We start from the raw sequence: 6,000 nt of genomic DNA on the forward strand, positions 1-6,000 counted from the left end.
CTGGAAAGTTTTACTTTTTTTTTTTAATTGGTTAGGGGTTTTTCAAATGTATTTGAATTAAGTATGTTTTGAACTGATTGACTATGATTCTCTAAGGCATTGGGTGACAGTATGATTTATGATTCTGACCTAACAGCTGTCAGTCAAAATAGATGTTTTTAGTTTTCATTTGTAGAAATATTATCATGTACAAAAGTCTACCACCTAGATATAAAATATTCATAAAAGCAACATAACAACATATAGAATAGTTAACCTCAATTGTCCTTTAATATTTTGTCAGATGTTTTTGATATTCTACAACATAATGTAAGATGTCTGATAACAAAATCACCATCCAGGACAAGACACATGGACCTAAAAATAATGCCTGCGTTGCTTGTGTCTTAAAAGCAAGTTTTGTCTAAAACAAAAGAAAAAGCTTTTGTTCTCTAGTTAATTACCTCATTATGTTGTAGGTACATAATTCTTTCCAAAGAAACCAATCCATTTGAAGGGAAATCACAACATATTATGGATTATATATTTCAACCGTGCAAAAATATTAAAGCTGTTGACTTCACACAATAAAGAATCTTTGCTAATAAAAGAATTTGAGCTTAGGCAACCAGAGTTTCAGTGATGTTTTAATTTCTGCCCATATAAAAATCCTCTTTTGTTTGTAAATAAAAAGGGGAAATATTTCATTGTGGCATGTCCATCTGTTACCTGAACAATCAGGGAGGTCCTGCAGTTAATTACAGCATTTTCTAATGGGATTTAAAGTTAGAGCTGCTTTGAGCTTTTTTATACACAGATATAAAACATTTGCTCAGCACAACCGACTCATTCTCTTAGCTTTGTGTTTCACTTGCAGTATGGGCTACCTCGGCAACCATAAATACAGATTTCCTATTAAGCAGTATTTCTAGAATGGCCTGTCTTCTATACAACTTCAAATAGTAAAAATTTGGGATGGAAGAAAAGTTTCAAAAGTAAAATGTAACTGTTTGCAAAAAATTCATGGAAATACTTTCTCCCATTTCTTTAATTTAAGCATTATCATTTATAAAATGGTGGGAGGGAAATATCCCTTGAAGCCATTTTGATAGAGAGTATTCTAACTTTTTTCTTTGTAATGCCTGATGTGTCTGTTCTGGTAGGTGTGAACCAAAGTCATTCTTTTGTATCAGGGAGATGTAGCACTATACCTTTAGGAAGTGAATTATTCCTGAAAACTGGCGATTTTGCTCTTCACAAGAGGTTGCCATTTCTGTCTAAACTTTGTGACCCACAATGCTGTGAGTACTATAAAATCACATTTTTGCTATAAAGAATTCTAGAGGAAAACCATTTTATTTTTTTAAACAAAGAGAGAAGACTTTTTTTGGGATGTCAGCAACATTACATTTATATCTCCTAGAGTGAAATCTAGATGTTAAACAAAAACTTCTCTACATTGAACATACCTGAAGTTTTTGAGTAGGGACCAAAAATTCCAATCAAGAAGGAAAATGAGAGAGCAAGCACGTCATAGAAGAACATGCACAGTTGTTATGTGATGCTTGGGTAAAAACGTGTGGTGCTTAATGGAAGGTGAACTATCCTTGGGACACACGTGAAAATGTGCAAAATTGCTAGGAGATATAATTTCATCACTATTTTAAGATTTTGACTTTTTGCTGGCAATATTCATTTCTAACCCAACCCTAAAAAGGAAGCACCCTCTGCTGGATTATACAAGACATAACGGTGGCACGAAAGAGAGGAAAAAAAAAAAACAAAAAACATGAGAGTGTCTAGCAGTAACCAGAGACAGAAGTCATTACTGTGTGTTCACATCAATCATGGTATTCACTGCCTGACATAGGTCCCAGAAAAACTTTTGGAGGCTCAAAAACTAGCGTTTATTTTCTGTATTTTAGTATGAGAATTTAATATTGGTGAATAGGATGTGAATAATGGCACAAAAAGTCTAAGAAAGTTTATCTTTTCCCATGTTATTTGAGATAACACATCCTAAAAATATATTACAGTTCTTAAATATTTTAATCTCAATAATACTCAGTGGTTAAAATTTTTGAAGGTTTAAAATTAATCCTGCAAATTCTTCTATATGTGGTGGTAAAATGCTAAGTATTTTCCTGATTACAAAATTTCAAAAATATTAAGTGAATACCAAATTATGTCAGAGAACAATATTGACTTAGTGAACAATTACTGGGCAAATATTATTCTAACATACTTCACATTATTACTAAGGTTTCCATCTGATACTTTCCCAGTTTACTTATTTATTAACTTGTATTTACTAATGGTAGATAATATTTGTAGCCACATAGCATCTTATTTCTTTGTTGAATGAGTTAATAATTCAAAGACACATGAATACAAATGTCCACCTCTAAAACATAGACCTAAGTTAGAGTCTGCAACTGAGTAGAGTCAGTTCTATATCTTTGCAGCTTCAAAATTAGGTAGAATTTGCATAAATCCATCTCCCTTCTACCAAATATTATCAATTTACTGAAGATTTTTGATTCTAAAATATTCTGAAATTGTACCATTGCTTTTTTTTTAAAATGACCTTGATATTTCTTACAGATGTTTGAAGCATAATGAGCCATAGTTTTATAATAAGTTGTTTAAAAAGTTTGCATAAAGATAAAGTAATGCATTTTTGTAATAGACACTATGATTTCTGATACACTTGAGAAAATAGGAGGCACAAAAATATTTAATTAAGTCAACCCTACGTTATTTGAAATGAAGGACCATGTCTTCCATTTTGTATCACCAGCTCCTAGTAAAGAAGCTACAATAGAGTAAGAACTAAGTAAACACTTAATCATTTGAATCAAAATCCAAAATCTAAATTAATTTGCCTATTTGATGCATTGGAAAAATTTTCTTTTTTCATGACTTCTATTAGCACATTGAGATTTTTTTTTTGGTGGGGGGGTGGTCACTGCTTTCCCCTTTTGCTTTCTCTCCCCCTCTCATTTTTATATGTCTTTCAGTGCCTGACAATATTTAAATCCCTTTCATGAAGTACCAGCACCTAGCAGAGTGCCAAACAAAAAAGAAATGCTCAATAAAAATAGTTGACAAAATAATGAGATCCATTAGAATTAAAAGTCATTAAGTTTATGTAATTAAGAAGCAATGAGCTTTCAAAGAATGCTTTAGTTTAGCAGAAAGATAAATTGACAAGTACCCAGATGATCTCAAGCAGTGATCTGTTCATGTCACTCTCTAAATTAAAGCTCTCCAATAGTTTTCCACTATTGCAAAGTAAAATCCTTGCATGCATAGCGTATAGGTGCTCCTGACTCAGTAGTGGGTTGGATAATATAATTAGTGCAGGCTTGAAGACCAATAGGCTACAATTTCAGTTCTATCTTTGCTCCTTGTCAACCCTTGCTCTGAGTTTCACTTCCTTCATATGGAAAACTGCATCAATATTATATACTCTATAGGGCCATTATGAGGATCCAAAAGAATGCTCATAGAACTTTTAGAAATTAGGAAACTTAGGAAGCTCTCAATTAATGTAACTATTATTATCCTACATATCCATTCTCATTCTTTCCATTGCCTCGTGGAGACTCCAAGTTCTCCCATCCTAGTCCACAACTCTGAGCCAATGTGCATATTGTTTTCTGTCTCTGTTTATGCAACCATTCTTCATGAATCTGAGAAACTTTTCATTATCCTTCAATGTTCCATTGATGAATATACTTTGTTATGCCTTTTTATTTTGGCTCTGCCACACAGTACTACTATATCCCTTGTGCCTATATTATTCTTCATGATTTCATTATAGATTTTGCCATGTTGTATTGAAATTATTCTACCTCCTGCTTATTATGCATTAGGTACTAACAATATTGTGCTAAATAAATAAATAAAAGAAGTAGAACTTTGGTCAATTGATGAAGATTATATATTATTACAGACCTCATATCATCAATACCAAGTGCAATAAAGAATGCACAAAAAAGTAAGAAAAGCTCTCAATGGGAAACGGGGGGAAAGGAAAGAAAAATAATAAGCAATACAATGGAGTAGAGTTTATAATAAACTCCACTAGGGTGATCCAGACAGTAAGAACTACATACGACAGCTGGAGTATAAAGAAAGGCCTGCATTAACAAGATATTGTTGAGGTGGAACTGCAAAGACATGTTAAATTTTAGATGTGAGAGGGTGTTAGGATGACAGCATGATTTCTAGGCTTGGTAACTGGAACAATAGAAAAATATTCAATACAGAAAACATTAATAATAAAAGCTAACAAAGCCTGTTCTAAACAGCCTACAAAAACTAAATCCTTTAATCTTTACAACAGCTCTATGAGGAGGAATCTAACATTGCAATTTTACATATGCAGAAATGAATGTCCCAGAAAGTCATGGGATTTGCTTCCAAGGACACTCAATTAGTAAGTGACAGATTTAGGATTTAAGCTGAGGCAGTCACCTCCGGAGGCCAGTCTCACTACTCTGCTACACTGCTGAATGTTAAAGTATCCTGAGTTGAAGGGGTTTCAGTGTGGAGTAGGATGACACTGGAAGGAAGAATCATTCAGACGCTCTCTCTCTGCATGCACCTGCCCCTCTGTAGTTGACATCAGTTAAGTGCCTCGTCTAAGCAACTTGTGAAAGACAAGGGGATGGCTCAAGGCCAGCCAGGATGGTGCTAAAAAATACCAGACTATCTTCTCTATACACTTAAAAAAGGGAACTGTTATTGCCTGTAAACAAGTTGTGTGGCTCAGATGGATGATAAGGATTTCCTTTTTTAAGGTTACTTCTCACATTCACTATCAAATTGTCAGCTTTGTACAAATCTATAGCTGTATGTCAACATGCTGATCTGCAGCATGGGACCTGTCCTGAACCCTGGATCATCTTGACTTGGTTCTCAATCTCAAATCCCTTAAAATCTAAGGGTTGGGCTATACCAGTGACATCCAAATGGTATATAGTTTGCAAAAAATAAATGTGGATTGTACATGGGTGAACCTAGTGTTTCTGTGGCTTTACATTTTTAGGCATAATATGTAATATGATGCTATGTAACTAACAGACCACTTATGTAACTATCCAAGCTAAGTTTCAGATCTGGAAGTGACTATTCATAGGTAAGTAGAAACATTTTCAGAATTTAGAAATTGTTTGACTTTTGAATTTAGGAATTTAATGCATTACAATGCAAAGGATACAAGAGGGGCAAACAGGAAGTTTTAGCTTTTGAAGGGTCGCCTTAGCTGTGACTCTGCTTAGCTAGATAACTTCTGAACAAATTACCAGCCCACACTGTGTAAGGTTGCATCTGGGAGTTGCACATGACTTGGTCCATTTCACCTTCCTCATTCAGCCCACCCAGGCACTGAGGCCCAGAAAGTTTAAATTACTGACAAAGAGGTTACCTTTGATGGCCCATGAAGTTCTCAGGCAATTTTTTGAATAAATGAGTAATAAATAAATAATTCATAAGAGTCTTATGGTTTCAAAATTCTATGATCCTCTGAGGCTTTACATTTTAAGAAAGAGAATTTTCCCATCTATATTAAAAATATAAAAATGTGGGTTTTTATGAAAACCCACATTTTCCTATGACTGTGTAGATGTGCTTAATAATTTCTAAAAATTGACAGTCTGCCTTAAGTGATTAGGCAGATAGTCTCTAATTCATCTTGCCTGGGGTAATTCCCACTGACTTCAAGCCTTAAATGAGGTATGGAGGAAAATGAGAAATGAGCCCATAGAGTTATAATATTAAAGAATCACAGAGATTGTAACCATAGAGGATTTTGACTAACTCACATTAATTATCCAATTTGTGAAAGAAATAAAAGAATTATGGGGAGCTAAATTCCTGAAAAATGAATACTTCCAGTCCTCTTTAATGAAGTCATATCTTTCTATTTACAACCCTTTATATATGCACCATGTCTGGAGGTTTTTTTGTTTTTGTTTTGGGTTGTTGCTCTGTGTTCTACAGCATCAGCTCAGC

This window comes from Marmota marmota, unplaced genomic scaffold, assembly GCF_001458135.2.
Source record: "Marmota marmota marmota unplaced genomic scaffold, marMar, whole genome shotgun sequence".
Taxonomy (NCBI): domain Eukaryota; kingdom Metazoa; phylum Chordata; class Mammalia; order Rodentia; family Sciuridae; genus Marmota; species Marmota marmota.